Source organism: Rutidosis leptorrhynchoides, chromosome 10, assembly GCF_046630445.1.
Source record: "Rutidosis leptorrhynchoides isolate AG116_Rl617_1_P2 chromosome 10, CSIRO_AGI_Rlap_v1, whole genome shotgun sequence".
NCBI classification, from domain to species: Eukaryota; Viridiplantae; Streptophyta; class Magnoliopsida; order Asterales; family Asteraceae; genus Rutidosis; species Rutidosis leptorrhynchoides.
Window position 1 is genome coordinate 296,836,683 of NC_092342.1, and position 18,160 is coordinate 296,854,842.

At 33.2% G+C, this 18,160-nt stretch overlaps 1 non-coding gene across 1 annotated transcript; it reads left to right on the forward strand.

Annotated features, from left to right (window-relative positions):
• Positions 1 to 13,900: 13,900 nt before the first annotated feature.
• LOC139873747 (small nucleolar RNA R71) lies at positions 13,901 to 14,007 on the forward strand. Its single transcript, XR_011767471.1, has one exon. It is a non-coding gene; the product is annotated as a small nucleolar RNA R71 (small nucleolar RNA).
• Positions 14,008 to 18,160: the final 4,153 nt, after the last annotated feature.

Here is an 18,160-nt window from a genome sequence, read left to right on the forward strand (position 1 = left end):
TTTCAAATATTTACAATTTTAAATATATTGTTTTTACAAAGCTTACAATATTAATTTAAGATTTAAATATTAATTTTAAAAACATGGTAAAAATAAAATTAAAAATCTTTTTTGTCTTTTTATCCCACTTTAATCAATCAAATATTATCAAAAATATGCGCCCCTCTTTTCGGTAAAGTAATTTCGGTTCCAAAACCTAATTTAACTCATGACGAATTTTTGAAATATTTTGGGTTGATTGTTTAAAGATATTTATACCTTAAGAATAAACGTTAAATTTCGCAGTGATGTAATAAATTTTTGAATGATATCAATAATTTCGGTCGCCAAACCTAATTTTATTCAATACCAATTTAATATTTTTTAGCGAACAAATTAGCGTTTATTATCAAAAGGTTAAAAATAAAAATAAAAATAAAAACTGTACAGACATACCTGTGAAATAGATTTCTTAGTTATATGATCTATCCCATTCATAAGATAGTCGGTTTAATTGGTTTTTCATGGCTACATAGGCGTAACCTCGAGCATTCAGTGTCTTTTCTTCTAAACATATGAACGGTCCGTCTCTGCATAAAGTAACAAATTCGGTATTTGAATAGGTTTGATTATTTGAACATTTACCTCCATGTGACCATTTTCCGCATTTGTGACATCGTTCTAGGTGTCGTGCTCTTATTTTCGCTGCGGATTTTGATTTTCCTTTACCAAATTGTAACTTATTATCTTCGCATCTGGATTCTTTTCTAACTCCGTCCATTCTTTCTCTGATTACTGATACTAATTCACTCGGGAGTATGTCATTATTACGTTTAGTGATCAAAGCGTGTAGCATTAGATCATGGTTTAGTTCACAGGCAGTCTTCATTTTGTAAAAACCTAAAAAAATAAAAATTCAGAATGGTGGGGAGAAGACTAGTTCTTTAGGGTCTGCTAGGGAAAGACCATTCGGGTTCCATTTTCGAGAACTAAACAAAAATAGACAATCTAACTCTAACAGAAATACATATTATCCTTTAAAGACTTGATTCTCCCCACACTTAGTTAGCTGTGGTGTCGAAATTGTGATTAACTTCGTTGTCGACTTCCATCGGACCATGTATGTAATGTTTAACTCTGTGACCATTAACTTTAAATTCAATCCCATTTGAATTTATTAATTCTATCGTTCCGTATGGGAAAACTCTTTTGACTATGAATGGTCCAGACCATCTTGATTTCAATTTTCCAGGAAATAGCTTGAATCGTGAATTGAAAAGAAGAACTCTGTCTCCTTCTTTAAATTCTTTTGAACTTCTGATTCTTTTATCATGCCATTTCTTCGTTCTTTCTTTATAGATTAACGAATTTTCGTATGCTTCATGTCTTAATTCTTCTAATTCGTTTAGTTGACTTAATCGTAGACGTCCAGCTTCATGTAAATCAAGATTACATGATTTCAAAGCCCAAAATGCTTTGTGTTCAATTTCTACTGGAAGATGACATGCTTTTCCATAAACAAGTCTAAAAGGTGTGGTTCCAATTGGAGTTTTGTAGGCTGTTCTAAAAGCCCAGAGTGCATCCTCCAATTTAATGGACCATTCCTTCGGATTTGATCCTACGGTTTTCTCTAGAATACGTTTTAAAGCTCGGTTGGTGTTTTCAACTTGTCCACTTGTTTGTGGATGATATGCGGTGGAGATTTTATGAGTTACTCCATATCTTTTAAGAACTTTCTCAAGTTGATTATTACAGAAATGAGTACCCCGATCACTTATCAAAGCTTTCGGTGTTCCAAACCTTGCAAAAAGACGTTTTAAAAAGTTGACTACAACTCGTGCATCGTTAGTTGGGAGAGCTTGTGCTTCCGCCCATTTAGATACATAATCAATGGCTACGAGTATATATAGATTATTATGAGATTTTGGAAATGGACCCATAAAGTCAATACCCCAAATGTCAAATACTTCACATACTTGGATGACATTTTGTGGCATTTCATCACGTTGACTTATTTTTCCGGCCCTTTGACAAGCATCACAGGATTTGCAAAGAAGGTGTGCATATTTGTAAATTGTAGGCCAATAGAATCCAGCATCATAAACTTTTCTTGCTGTTAGTTGAGGCCCATAATGCCCTCCTGTTGGTCCTGTGTGACAATGGTTTAATATTTTACTAGCTTCATCTCCAAATACACATCGGCGTATTATTCCATCGGGACAACTTTTAAACAGATGTGGATCTTCCCAAAAATAGTGTTTTATATCACTGAAGAATTTCTTTTGTCTTTGGTACGATAATCCTTTTTCAAGAAATCCACAAACCAAGTAGTTTGCATAGTCTGCAAACCATGGTATTTCTTTATAATCTATCTTAAATAGATATTCATCAGGAAAGTTGTCTTTTATGGCTGATTCATTTAGAACTTCTAATTCAGGATTTTCAAGACGAGAAAGATGATCAGCGGCGAGATTTTCTGCTCCTCTTTTATCTCGGATTTCAATATCAAATTCTTGTAAGAGTAAGATCCAACGGATTAATCTTGGTTTAGCATCTTGTTTCGAAAATAGGTATCTAAGAGCAGAATGGTCGGTATAGACCACTGTTTTTGCTAGAACGAGATATGATCGAAATTTGTCAAAAGCAAAGACAATAGCAAGGAGTTCTTTTTTAGTAGTTGTATAGTTCGTTTGTGCTCCTTGTAACATCTTACTAGCATAATATATAGGTTGAAATCGTTTTTCAATCCTTTGTCCTAAAACGACTCCCATTGCAAAATCACTTGCATCGCACATTAGTTCAAATGGTAGATTCCAATTTGGTGTTATCATGATCGGCGCATTAGTGAGTTTTTCTTTAAGAATATTAAAAGATTTGATACACTCATCTGAAAAGATGAATGGAGCATCCTTTTCTAGGAGTTTATTCATAGGAGTGGCAATTTTAGAAAAATCTTTTATGAAACGTCGGTAAAAACCGGCATGCCCTAGAAAACTCCTAATTCCTCTAACATTGGTGGGATGTGGAAGTTTAGCAATTACATCTACTTTAGCTCTATCCACTTCAATTCCTTCTTTTGAAATTTTATGTCCAAGAACGATGCCTTCTTTAACCATGAAATGGCATTTCTCCCAATTAAGTACTAGATTTGATTGTTCGCATCTAATAAGCATTCGTTCAAGATTAACTAGACATGATTCAAATGTATCACCGAAGACTGAAAAGTCATCCATGAAAACTTCCATGCATTCTTCTATCATGTCATGAAAAATCGCCATCATACACCTTTGTAAGGTTGCAGGGGCGTTACAAAGTCCAAATGGCATGCGTTTGTAAGCAAAAGTACCATAAGGGCACGTGAATGTGGTTTTCTCTTGGTCCTCGGGTGCTATTGGAATTTGAAAATATCTGGAAAATCCATCTAGAAAACAATAGTAACTATTTCCGGCTAATCTTTTCAACATTTGATCTATGAAAGGTAAGGGAAAGTGATCTTTTCTGGTGGCGTCATTTAATTTTCTATAATCAATACACACACGCCATCCTGTTACAGTCCTAGTAGGAATAAGCTCATTTTTCTCATTTGTAATGACAGTCATGCCACCCTTCTTAGGTACGCATTGAACTGGGCTTACCCATGGACTATCAGAGATTGGATAAATTAGACCTGCATCTAGCAGTTTAATAATCTCTTTCTTAACTACATCTTGCATATTAGGATTTAGTCTTCGTTGGCGTTGCACATACGTTTTATGACCTTCTTCTATAAGGATTTTATGTGTGCAATACGAAGGACTTATTCCTTTAATATCATGAATCTTCCATGCAATGGCTGGTTTATGAGCTTTCAACACAGAAATGAGTTGTGATTTCTCATTTTCAGTAAGAGAAGACGATATTATTACAGATAATTCAGATTCACCATGTAAATAAGCGTATTCCAAATGGTTTGGAAGTGGCTTTAACTCTAATTTCGAAGGTTTTTCTATCGATGATTTATATCGATATTTGTCTTCTTCTTTTAGCATTTGAATTTCTTCTGTTGTTGGTTCATATCCATTAGCTATAAGTGTAGCTAACATTTCAGCTTCATCAATTGGTTCATTACCTTCTCCTAAAGAACATTCTCCTGTTCCTTGTAATTCTGGAAATTCTTCTAATAATTCTGCATGTGCATCTATAGTTTGAATATAATAACATGTATCATCTGCAGATTGTGGTTGTTGCATTGCTCTATCAACTGAAAAGGTAACACTCTCATCCTCTATACTTAGGGTTAGTTTCTTACCGAACACGTCTATCATTGCTTTAGCCGTGTTTAAGAATGGTCTTCCTAATATGAGAGGAACTTGAGAAACTTCTTCCATGTCCAGAACAACAAAATCTACTGGAAATACTAAAGTACCAACTTTAACTAGCATGTTCTCCATTATCCCTCTAGGATATTTTATTGATCTATCGGCTAGTTGTATGCTTATTCTGGTTGGTTTTAATTCTCCAAGGTCTAGTTTAGCGTATAGTGAATACGGCATTAAATTTATACTAGCACCTAAGTCTGCCAATGCTTCTATTGAACTAAGACTACCCAGAAAACATGGAATTGTGAAACTTCCTGGATCAGATAATTTTTCTGGTATCTTATTCAACAGCACTGCTGAACAATTAGCATTCATTGTAACAGCCGAGAGTTCTTCCATTTTCTTTCTATTTGAGATTAGATCTTTCAAGAATTTAGCATATCTAGGCATTCCTGAAATCACATCAATGAAAGGAAGATTTACATTTATCTGTTTAAACATATCCAAGAATTTGGATTGCTCGGCTTCAAGTTTTTCTTTCTTCATTTTACTCGGGTAAGGAAGTGGTGGTTGGTATGGTTTAACATAAGGTTTATCCTTAACTGTGTTATCTTCATTAACCTTTTCAACTACCGGTTCTTTTTCCTTATCTTGATCAGGTTGTGGTTCTTGTGGAGTAGGAATAGCTTCATCAGAAATTACAGGTATTTCAGGTGGTTTAAGTGTTGTACCACTTCTTGTGGTAATGGCTTTAGCTGTTTCATTCCGGGGGTTAGCATTTGTATCACTAGGTAGACTTCCCGGTTTTCTTTCACCTATTAACCTTGCTAGGTTACTTACTTCTTGTTCCAGATTTTGAATAGAAGCTTGTTGATTTCTAAATGCTTGAGCATTTTGTTCATTGGTTTGTTTTTGAGATGTGAAAAACTGCGTTTGAGTTTCAACTAGCTTTGTCATCATATCTTCTAAATTCGGCTTTTTATCATCGGTTTGTTGTGGTGGTTTGTTTTGAAAATTCGGTCTTTGCTGATTGTAATTATTATTAGATACTTGTTGATTGCTAGGACCTTGTTGGTTGTTGTATGGAATATTTCGGTTATAATTCTGGTTTTGATTGTAAATCGGTCTTGGTGGTTGATAATTATTCTGATAATTATTTCCAGGCCTTTGGTTTATGTATGAAATATTCTCTCTTTGTTCCATTGTTAATTCAATACTGAGACAATCTTTTGTCAAATGTGGTCCTCCACACTGCTCACAACTAATTCGTATTGAGTGAATATCCTTAGTCATCTTTTCCATTCGTCTTTCCACAGCATCTATCTTTACGGAAATGGAATCTAAGTCATGGCTAGAATCGGCTCTAGCTGCTTTAGATGATCTAACGATGTCTTTTTCTTGGTGCCACTCATGTGAGTGGGAAGCAGTGTTATCAATAATTTTGTAAGCATTAGTTTCGGTTTTCTTCATAATAGAACCACCAGCTGCTATATCTATGTCTTTTCTTGTAGTGATGTCGCATCCTTGGTAGAATATTTGTACTATTTGACAGGTGTCTAAACCATGTTGCGGACATCCTCTTAATAACTTTCCATATCTTGTCCACTCCTCATATAGAGTTTCATTTGGTTTCTGTGTGAATGTAACAATTTCTGCTTGAAGTCTTACGGCTTTAGATGCAGGAAAGAATTGTTAAAGAAATTTGTCAACTAAAACATCCCATGTATCAATCGCCCCTTCAGGTAACGATTCCAACCAATCTTTGGCTTCTCCCTTTAAAGTCCAGGGAAATAACATAAGATATATCTGTTCATCCTCCACTTCTCGGATTTTAAATAGTGTGCAGATCCTATTAAAGGTACGTAGATGTTCATTTGGATCTTCCTTCGGCGCACCACTAAATTGGCATTGATTAGTCACCATGTGTAGAATTTGTCCTTTGATTTCATAATCTGGCGCATTAATGTCTGGATGAGTAATTGCGTGACCTTGGCCAGTGCGTTTAGCTCTCATTCGGTCTTCCATACTTAAAGGTTCCAGATTCTCCATAATTGAATTTGTTGAATCGGAATCACTAGAGGATTCTGATTTAATGGTTCGTTCCTCAACAATCTCTGTTTGAATGATTGGTGGTTCCGGAGGAAAGTTTAATGGTTCAGGATCTACGAACTGTTCCTGAATATTCTCCGGATTCTCAATTGTGAGGTTGGGTTCAAAAAATGGATTATCGGAAATTTGAACTGAAGTACTTGGTCGACTGGATGACGATTCTAAAGAGAAATCAACGGCGGTTATATTTGCTAAATGTCTTGATCTAGTTACAGGTGGTGAACGTACAAAAGGTGGTGAACGTCTTGCTCGGTGCATTCACTGAATATCCTATTAGTTTTTAAAAGGAAAGAAAAATTATAATAAGTTATCCAACCAATAGACTTTTCTGATTTTTCCCACGTTTCGAATAGCCAAAAGATGCAGCAGAGGGGCAGGATTCGTTTGGTCTCAATATAATTGAGGACTGTTTGGCTCCAATAACCCGGTCCACGTACAAATCCAACTATTACTACGAACCAGAAAATTTTGATGTCTATTAATTTAACCACTTAAAATAAATTTTCGTAATTTTAAGAAATTTAGATAAGAAGTAGAATAAAAATCTATGTCCTAAAACTAGAATAGCGAGAAATAAGAAAGAAAAAGAGTTCGTCGGAAAAAGGTTGAAAAAGAAAAATTGTTGAAAAATAAAAGGTGACGAAAAAATAAAAGAAACTTATAAAAACTTAAAAATACTTGACTAACCTAACCTTATTACTACAACTAACTTAAAATTATAATCGCAAATTGAGATTACTAATTGGAATGATAATTGATACATAGGTAAAAGTCGTCTAAAAATATTAAAGCTTACAAGAAAAACTAAATCCCAAATGGAATTAACTTAAAAAGAAACTAAAACTTAAAAAGGCGTTGCAAAATTCTAAAGTACCTAAATCTTAGTCTAGAGAAAAAGCACTTAAGGAATTCTACGGCAAAGACTAAAAATCTAGGAGTAAAAATAACTATGGCAAAAACTAAGTTTAAAATTAAATATGAGCGAAAAATACAAATATTACGTTAAAACGATTAAAAAGGGACAAAATATAAAAATATACAAAAAGTTGTAAAAAAAAAAAATACAATTTTTATAAATATTATTTTTATATTATTTATTTATTAAAACTACTAATTTTACAAATTAATTAAACTAATTAATACTAAATACATAAATTAAATAAAAAGTAAAAGTTAAAATAAAACTAATAATAATAATAATAATAATAATAATTAGGGTTAAATAATAATAATAATAATTACTTACCCCGTAATAAATGCAGGATTAGGGCTTCTGTCGCGTGTCAGGTTTTCTCCGCGAGTTGCGGTATTCAAGGCAGTAAACCCCGCGAGTCGCGGGGTTCAGAATTTCAACTCTGAAACAGTTTAAAACTCGACGCGTTTTTCTTTTTTTTATTTTTTTTTTATTTTCTATTTTCTGTTTTATAATTTTCTGTTTTATAATCTAAAAGTTATATATAAAAACTTATATTTTTACAAACTAAAGATACTTTATAAAACTTAAATATTTAACAAAATCTTAAAAATATACAAATTTTCTCTCTTTTTTTTTTTTTTTATATATATAGCGTTGCGCTTCCGGCTTTTAAGATAGTCCCCGGCAGCGGCGCCAAAAATACTTGATGTGGTAGCGGAGTGGTATAAAATAGTTATTAATTTTAGCAGAAAATACTATTAAATACAATACAATTTTACACAAGATATTTATTTATTTAGAGAACGGATATACTTAAACCTTGCTACAACACTTATAGGCAGTGTACCTAATCGTACAGTAGTGTAGTTTTTAGTAAGTCCGGTTCGTTCCACAGGGAATCTTTTTAAACAAAGCTTAACGCTATATTAGTTTACTTTTATAAAAATACAAATATATATATATAAGTAATATTATTATTATAAAGGGGGGTTTTTACCATTTAATGACCGGTTTGTCGATTTTAAAACTTTAGTCGCAGTTAAAACCAAATGTAAAATATTAAAAATGAATACAAGACTTAAATTAAAGCATAAAGTAAATAACGATAATGAAATTGCGAATAATAAAAGTGCGATAAAATAAACTTGCGATAATTAAAAAGTACGATAATTAAAAGTGCAATTAAATACAATAACAATAAAAATGCGATAATTAGAAGTGCAATTAAATATAAAATAAAGGAAATTAAATATGAAATAAAAGAATTATGCTTATTTAAACTTCCGTAATCATGATGTTTGACGTGTTGATTTTATTTTTATGCCATGGGTTAATTGTCCTTTGTCCTGGATTATTTAATATGTCCGTCTGGTTTTTGTACATAACAGTCCATCAGTCATAAATATAAAGTGCGAGTGTCCTCGTCAAATTATTCTTATACCCGAAGTTAAATATTCCAACTAATTGGGGACTTAAACTGTAACAAGATTTTAATACTTTGTTTAATAATTACACCAGGATGTCGACTGAGTGTAACCCAAGGTTTTAATATTTTGTTATCAATTATACCAAGTGTCCTTGTACATAATTTCACCCCTGTTTTAATAATTCCATAGACTATTAATCCATTCCCGTGTCCGGTTAGATGAATGATTATTCGTACATATAAATACCCCGCCCATCGTGTCCGATTGAGTGTATATGGTAATTTATAGGGACGTCCAATTGTAAATCTTTATATTAACATTAACAAACTATCATTTAGTTAAACAAATATAAAGCCCATTAATAGCCCATAGTCTAATTTCCACAAGTGTCGTTCTTTTGTCCAAACCCCAATTATGGTACAAAGTCCAATTACCCAATTTTAGTAATTAGCCCAACATCATGATTACTTCGTTTTAAATAAGCATAATAATAACTTAGCTACGAGACATTAATGTAAAAAGGTTGAACATAACTTACAATGATTAAAAATAGCGTAGCATTACACGGACAGAATTTCGACTTACACCCTTACAACATTCGCTAACATACCCTTATTATTAGAATTATAATTAAAATTAAAATTAAAATATAAATATATATATATATATATTTTACGTATGAATGAGGAGAAGAAAAAAGATGATGATTACGATCAGAATGCGCGAGCTTTATAGGGATTTTCTGAAATTGGGGCTCCGCGACTCGCGGCCTTTTTGGCCTTCAAACTCCGCGAGTCGCGGAGTTTGAAATTACAGCTCAGATACTTTGGAGTCTTTCTTGCCGACGGATTTATAAATATATATAATATATTAAATAATTATAAGAATTATTTAAATATTATATTATATTTATGTGCATAGTTGATTTGTAATTTTTAGTCCGTTGCGTCGAGCGTTGAGAGTTGACTCATGTCCCGGTTCCGGATTTTCGAACGTCCTTGCGTACAATTTAATATCTTGTACTTTGCGTTTTGAATCTTGTACTCTTGTAATTTCGAGACGTTTCTTATCAATAATTGGAACCTTTTTGATTGTCTTTTGTACTTTTGAGCTTTTTGGTCGTTTGCGTCTTCAATTCGTCGAATCTGTCTTTTGTCTTCACCTTTTATTATTTAAACGAATATCACTTGTAAATAGAACAATTGCAACTAAAAGCTTGTCTTTCTTGAGGAATAATGCTATGAATTATATGTTCGTTTTTAGCATTATCAACCCCAAATGTCAAATACTTCACATACTTGAATGACATTTTGTGGCATTTCATCACGTTGACTTATTTTTCCGGCCCTTTGACAAGCATCACAGGATTTGCAAAGAAGGTGTGCGTCTTTGTAAATTGTAGGCCAATAGAATCCAGCATCGTAAACTTTTCTTGCTGCAAGTTGAGGCCCATAATGCCCTCCTGTTGGTCCTGTGTGACAATGGTTTAAAATTTTACTAGCTTCATCTCCGAATACACATCGGCGTATTATTCCATCGGGACAACTTTTAAACAAATGTGGATCTTCCTAGAAATAGTGTTTTATATCACTAAAGAATTTCTTTCGTTTTTGGTACGATAATCCTTTTTCAAAGAATCCACATACTAAGTAGTTTGCATAGTCTGCAAACCATGGAATTTTATTATAATCTATCTTCAATAGATATTCATCAGGAAAGTTGTCTTGTATGGTCGATTCATTTAGAACTTCTAATTCAAGATTTTCAAGATGAGAAAGATGATCAGCTGCGAGATTTTCTGCTCCCTTTTTATCTCGGATTTCAATATCAAACTCTTGTAAGAGTAAGATCTAACGGATTAATCGTGGTTTAGCATCTTGTTTCGAAAATAGGTATCTAAGAGCAGAATGGTCGGTATAGACCACCGTTTTTGCTAGAACGAGATATGATCGAAATTTGTCAAAAGCAAAGACAATAGCAAGGAGTTCTTTTTCAGTAGTTGTGTAATTTGTTTGTGCTCCTTGTAACGTCTTACTAGCATAGTAAATAGGTTGAAATCGTTTTTCAATCTTTTGTCCCAAAACGGCTCCCATTGCAAAATCACTTGCATCGCACATTAGTTCAAACGGTAGATTCCAATTTGGAGTTATCATAATCGACGCATTAGTGAGTTTCTCTTTAAGAATATTAAAAGATTTGATACATTCATCTGAAAAGATGAATGGAGCATCCTTTTCTAGGAGTTTATTCATAGGAGTGGCAATTTTAGAAAAATCTTTTATGAAACGTCGGTAAAACCGGCATGCCCTAGAAAACTCCTAACTCCTCTAACATTGGTGGGATGTGGAAGTTTAGCAATTACATCTACTTTAGCTCTATCCACTTCAATTCCTTCTTTTGAAATTTTATGTCCAAGAACGACGCCTTCTTTAACCATGAAATGGCATTTCTCCCAATTAAGAACTAGATTTGATTGTTCACATCTAATAAGCATTCGTTCAAGATTAACTAAACATGATTAAAAGTATCACCGAAGACTGAAAAGTCATCCATGAAAACTTCCATGCATTCTTCTATCATGTCGTGAAAAATCGCCATCATGAACCTTTGAAAGGTTGCAGGGGCGTTGCAAAGTCCAAATGGCATGCGTTTGTAAGCAAAAGTACCATAAGGGCACGTGAATGTGGTTTTATCTTGGTCCTCGGGTGCTATTGGAATTTGAAAATATCCGGAAAAACCATCAAGAAAACAATAGTAACTATTTCGGCTAATCTTTCCAACATTTGATCAATAAAAGGTAAGGGAAAGTGATCTTTTCTGGTGGCATCATTCAATTTTCTATAATCAATACAAACACGCCATCCTGTTACAGTCCTAGTAGGAATAAGCTAATTTTTCTCATTTGTGATGACAGTCATGCCACCCTTTTTAGGCACGCATTGAACTGGGCTTACCCATGGACTATCATAAATTGGATAAATTAAACCTGATCTAGCAGTTTAATAATTTCTTTCTTAACAACATCTTGCATATTAGGATTTAGTCTTCTTTAGAGTTGCACATACGTTTTATGACCTTCTTCCATAAGGATTTTATGTGTGCAATACGAAGGACTTATTCCTTTAATATCATGAATCTTCCATGCAATGGCTGGTTTATGAGCTTTTAGCACAGAAATGAGTTGAGATTTTTCATTTTCAGTAAGAGAAGACGATATTATTACAGGTAATTCAGATTCACCATGTAAATAAGCATATTCCAAATGGTTTGGAAGTGGCTTTAACTCTAATGTCGGTGGTTCTTCTATCGATGATTTATATCGATATCTGTCTTCTTCTTTTAGCATTTGAATTTCTTCTGTTGTTGGTTCATATCCATTAGCCATAAGTATAGCTAACATTTTAGTTTCATCAATTGGTTCAGTACCTTCTCCTAAAGAACATTCTCCTGTTCCTTGTAATTCTGGAAATTCTTCTAATAAATCTGCATGTGTAACTATAGTTTGAATATAATAACATGTATCATCTGCAGATTGCGGTTGTTGCATGGATCTATCAACTGAAAAGGTAACACTCTCGTCCTCTATACTTAGGGTCAGTTTCTTACCAAACACGTCTATTATTGCTTTAGCCGTGTTTAAGAATGGTCTTCCTAATATGAGAGGTACTCGAGAATCTTCTTCCATGTCCAGGTTAACAAAATCTACTAAAAATACTAAAGTACCAACTTTAACTAGCATGTTCTCCATTATCCCTCTAGGATATTTTACTGATCTATCGGCTAGTTGTATGCTTATTCGTGTTGGTTTCAATTCTCCAAGGTCTAGTTTAGCGTATAGTAAATACGGCATTAAATTTATACTAGCACCTAAGTCTGCCAATGCTTCTATTGAACTAAGACTACCCAGAAAACATGGAATTGTGAAACTTCCTGGATCAGATAATTTTTCTGGTATCTTATTCAACAGCACTGCTGAACAATTAGCATTCATTGTAACAGCCGAGAGTTCTTCCATTTTCTTTCTATTTGAGATTAGATCTTTCAAGAATTTAGCATATCTAGGCATTCCTGAAATCACATCAATGAAAGGAAGATTTACATTTATCTGTTTAAACATATCCAAGAATTTGGATTGCTCGGCTTCAAGTTTTTCTTTCTTCATTTTACTCGGGTAAGGAAGTGGTGGTTGGTATGGTTTAACATAAGGTTTATCCTTAACTGTGTTATCTTCATTAACCTTTTCAACTACCGGTTCTTTTTCCTTATCTTGATCAGGTTGTGGTTCTTGTGGAGTAGGAATAGCTTCATCAGAAATTACAGGTATTTCAGGTGGTTTAAGTGTTGTACCACTTCTTGTGGTAATGGCTTTAGCTGTTTCATTCCGGGGGTTAGCATTTGTATCACTAGGTAGACTTCCCGGTTTTCTTTCACCTATTAACCTTGCTAGGTTACTTACTTCTTGTTCCAGATTTTGAATAGAAGCTTGTTGATTTCTAAATGCTTGAGCATTTTGTTCATTGGTTTGTTTTTGAGATGTGAAAAACTGCGTTTGAGTTTCAACTAGCTTTGTCATCATATCTTCTAAATTTGGCTTTTTATCATCGGTTTGTGGTGGTTTGTTTTGAAAATTAGGTCTTTGCTGATTGTAAGTATTATTGGATACTTGTTGATTGCTAGGACCTTGTTGGTTGTTGTATGGAACATTTCGATTATAATTCTGGTTTTGATTGTAAATTGGTCTTGGCGGTTGATAATTATTCTGATAATTATTTCCAGGCCTTTGGTTTATGTATGAAACATTCTCTCTTTGTTCCATTGTTAGTTCAATACTGAGACAATCTTTGGTCAAATGTGGTCCTCCACACTGCTCACAACTAATTCGTATTGAGTGAATATCCTTAGTCATCTTTTCCATTCGTCTCTCGACAGCATCTATCTTTGCGGAAATGGAATCTAAGTCATGGCTAGAATCGGCTCTAGCTGCTTTAGATGATCTAATGATATCTTTTTCTTGGTGCCACTCATGTGAGTGGGAAGCAGTGTTATCAATAATTTTATAAGCATCAGTTGCTGTTTTCTTCATAATGGAACCACCAGCTGCTATATCGATGTCTTTTCTTGTAGTGATGTCGCATCCTTGGTAGAATATTTGTACTATTTGACAGGTGTCTAAACCATGATGCGGACATCCTCTCAATAACTTTCCAAATCTGGTCCATGCCTCATATAGAGTTTCATTTAGTTTCTGTGTGAACGTAACAATTTCTCCTTGAAGTCTTACGGCTTTAGATGCCGGAAAGAATTGTTTAAGAAAATTTTCAACTAAAACGTCCCATGTATCAATCGCTCCTTCAGGTAACGATTCCAACCAATCTTTGGCTTCTCCTTTTAAAGTCCACAGAAATAACATGAGATATATCTGTTCATCCTCCACTTCTCTTATTTTAAATAGAGTGCAGATCCTATTAAAGGTACGAAGATGTTCGTTTGGATCTTCCTTCGGCGCACCACTAAATTGGCATTGATTAGTTACCATGTGTAGAATTTGTCCTTTGATTTCATAATCTGGCGCATTAATGTCTGGTTTAGTAATTGCGTGACCTTGGCCAGTGCGTTTAGCTCTCATTCGGTCTTCCATACTTAAGGGTTCTAGATTTTCCATGATTGAATTTGTTGAATCTGAATCACTAGAGGATTCTGATTTAATGGTTGGTTTCTCAACAATCTCCGTTTGAATGATTGGTGGTTCCGGAGGAAAGATTAATGGTTCAGGATCTATTAATTGTCCCTGAATATTCTCCGGATTCTCAATTGTGAGGTCGGGTTCAAAAAATGGATTATCGGAAATTTGAATTGGAGTACTTGGTCGACTGGATGACGATTCTAAAGAAAAATCAACGGTGACAATATTTGCTAGATGTCTTGATCGAGTTACAGGTGGTGAACGTACAAAAGGTGGTGAACGTTTTGCTCGGTGCATTCACTGAATATCCTATTAGTTTTTAAAAAGAAAGAAAAATTATATAAGTTATCCAATTAATAGACTTTTCTGATTTTGCCCACGTTTCGAATAGCCAAAAGATGCAGCAGAGGGGCAGGATTCGTTTGGTCTCAATATAATTGAGTACTGTTTGGCTCCAATAACCCGGTCCACGTACAAATCCAACTATTACTACGAACCAGAAAATTTTAATGTCTATCAATTTAACCACTTAAAATAAATTTTCGTAATTTAAAGAAATTTTAGAGAAGAAGATAGAAAATTCTATGTCCTAAAACTAGAATGGCGACAGATAAGAGAGAAAAAGAGCGCGTCAAAAAACGTCGAAAAATAAAAGGTCGAAAAATAATAGGCGTCGAAAAATAAAAATAAGAAAGTAGCGCGTCGAAACTTAAAAAGGAACTAAAAACTAAAAATTAAAAGTTGAGTCTAAAAATATTAAAGCTTAAAAAAAATACTATATCCCAAATGGCAATAACTTAAAAAGGTACTAAAACTTAAAAAGGCGTCGCAAAATTCTAAAGCATCTAAATCTTAGTCTAAAGAAAAAGCACTTAAGGGATTTTACGGCAAAGCCTAAAAATCTAGAAATAAAAATAACTATGGCAAAAACTATGACTTAAAAATAAATACGAGCGAAAAATACAAAAATTACGCTAAAACGAATAAAAAGGGACAAAATATAAAAATATACTAAAATTTGTAAAAAGTACAATTTTTATAAAAATATTATTTTTATATAAAACTATTAATTTTATATATTTAATAAAACTTAATATAACTAAAAAATACAAATTAAATAAAAAATAAAACTAATTAATTTAAAATTAAAACCTAATTAATATTAATATTAATATAATTAAACCCTAATTTCGCATTAAATGAGTACCAGGTTTGACCTGTCAGAGGACCTCCGCGAGTGCGGTATGGTCCAGTTCAAATTCTCCGCGAGTCGCGGAGGGTTCAGTTTCAACTCAGAAGGGTTCGATTTCTATAGGTTCAGTTTTTTTTTTAACTTATATTTTTATAAAAAGAATTTGATAAAAACTTTTTTTTTTTTAAATATAGCGTTGCGCTTTCGGCGTTTATGTTATTCCCCAGCAGCGGCGCCAAAAATACTTGATGTTATGCGAGGCGTATATGAAATAGCTTATATTTTACTAGGAAATACTATTAAATATGATACAATTTTACACAAGATATTTATTTATTTATAGAATGGATATACCTAAACCTTGCTACAACACTTATAGGCAGTGTACCTAATCGTACAGTAGTGTAGTTTTTATTAAGTTCGGTTCTTTCCACAGGGATACACTTAAACAAGCTTAATGCTATATTAGTTTTAATCTTATAAAAATACAAATATATATATAAGTAATATTATTATTATAAAGGGGGGGTTTTTACCGTTTAATGACCGGTTTGTCGATTTTTATAACTTTAGTCGCAGTTAAAACCTAATGTAAAAATATTAAATAATAAATAAAAGACTTAATTTAAAGCGTAAAATAAATAACGATAATGAAATTGCGATAAATAAAATTGCGATAAAATAAACTTGCGATAATTAAAGAGTACGATAATTAAAAGTGTAATTAAATATGAAAATAAAGGAATTATATATGAAATAAAAGAATTATGCTTATTTAAACTTCCGTAATCATGATGTTTGACGTGTTGATTTTAGTTTATTCCCATGGGTTAATTGTTCTTTGTCCTGGATTATTTAATATGTCCGTCTGGTTTTTGTCCACAACAGTCCATCAGTCATAAATATAAAGTGCGAGTGTCCTCGTCAAATTATCCTTATATCCGAAGTCAAATATTCCAACTAATTGGACACTTAAACTGTAACAAGGTCTTAATACTTTGTTTAATAATTACACCAGGATATCGACTGCGTGTAACCCAAGGTTTTAATACTTTGTTATCAATTATGCCAAGTGTCCTTGTACATAATTTCACCCCTGTTTTAATAATTCTATAGACTATTAATCCATTCCCGTGTCCGGTTAAATGAACGATTATTCGTACATATAAATACCCCGCCCATCGTGTCCGATTGAGTGTATATAGTTATTTATGGGTATGTCCAATTGTAAATCTTTATATTAAAATTAACAAACTATCATTTAGTTAAACAAATATAAAGCCCATTAATAGCCCATAGTCTAATTTCCACAAGTGTCGTTCTTTTGTCCAAACCCCAATTATGGTACAAAACCCAATTACCCAATTTTAGTATTTTAGTCAAACATCACGATTACTTCGGCATTAAATAAGCATAATAATAACTTAGCTACGAGACATTAATGAAAATAACATAAACATAACTTACAGTGGGTGTTATTAGCGTAGTGGACACGGACAGAGTTTCAACTTACAAAACCTTAAAACATTCGACTAATCGATCCTTATTATTATCACTAACTTAAAATTAAAATTACAAATTGAGATTACGATTTGGAGTGATACTTGATACATAAAAATGGGGAAAGAAAAATATATATAAAAATAAAAGGTATCTATAAATCGTCGAAATGCATGTTCTTTTATAGGCAGAGAGTGCTCCGCGAGTGCGGCCTTTTTGGGCTTTCAAACTCCGCGAGTGCGGAGGTCGTGATTCCAGCTCATCCAAGTTTGGATCTTAGTCTGCCGACGGATTTTATTATAAATATAATATAAATATATAATTTATATAATTAATTATATATTATATTATATTTATATACATAATTAATTTATAATTTTCGATCCGTTGCGTCGTACGTTGAAAGCTGGTTCATGTCTCGGTTCCGAATTTTTGAACGTCCTTTCGTATAATTTAATATCTTGTACTTTGTGTTTTGCGGCTTGTACTCTTGTAATTTTGAGACGTTTCTCATCAATAATTGGAACCACTTTGATTGTACTTTGTACTTTTGAGCTTTTTGGTCGTTTGCGTCTTCAATTCATCGCATCTGTCTTTTGTCTTCACCTTTTATTATTTAAACGAATATCACTAGTAAATAGAACAATTGCAACTAAAAGCTTGTCTTTCTTGAGGGATAATGCTATGAAATATATGTTCGTTTTTAGCATTATCAGCACCGGTCTCCTTCTCTTATCGCCATGAATAATTAACTCTCCCCCACTTGGGGTCTTTACACGAATAAACTTATCATGGCATGCAATATCGGCTCTATAACGATCGAGCCAATCCATACCAACGACAATATCAAAATCACCCAAGGTCATCGGAATGAGATCAATCTCAAAACTTTCGGCACCAAACACAACATTACAATTTTTACACACATCAACCACTAGCGCCGTCTTGTCATCCGCTATTTCGACTTCTACCGGACGACTTAACTTTACTAGCGGTTTATTTAACTTAGGCACAAATCTTGGAGATACGAAAGACAAATTAGCACCACTATCAAAA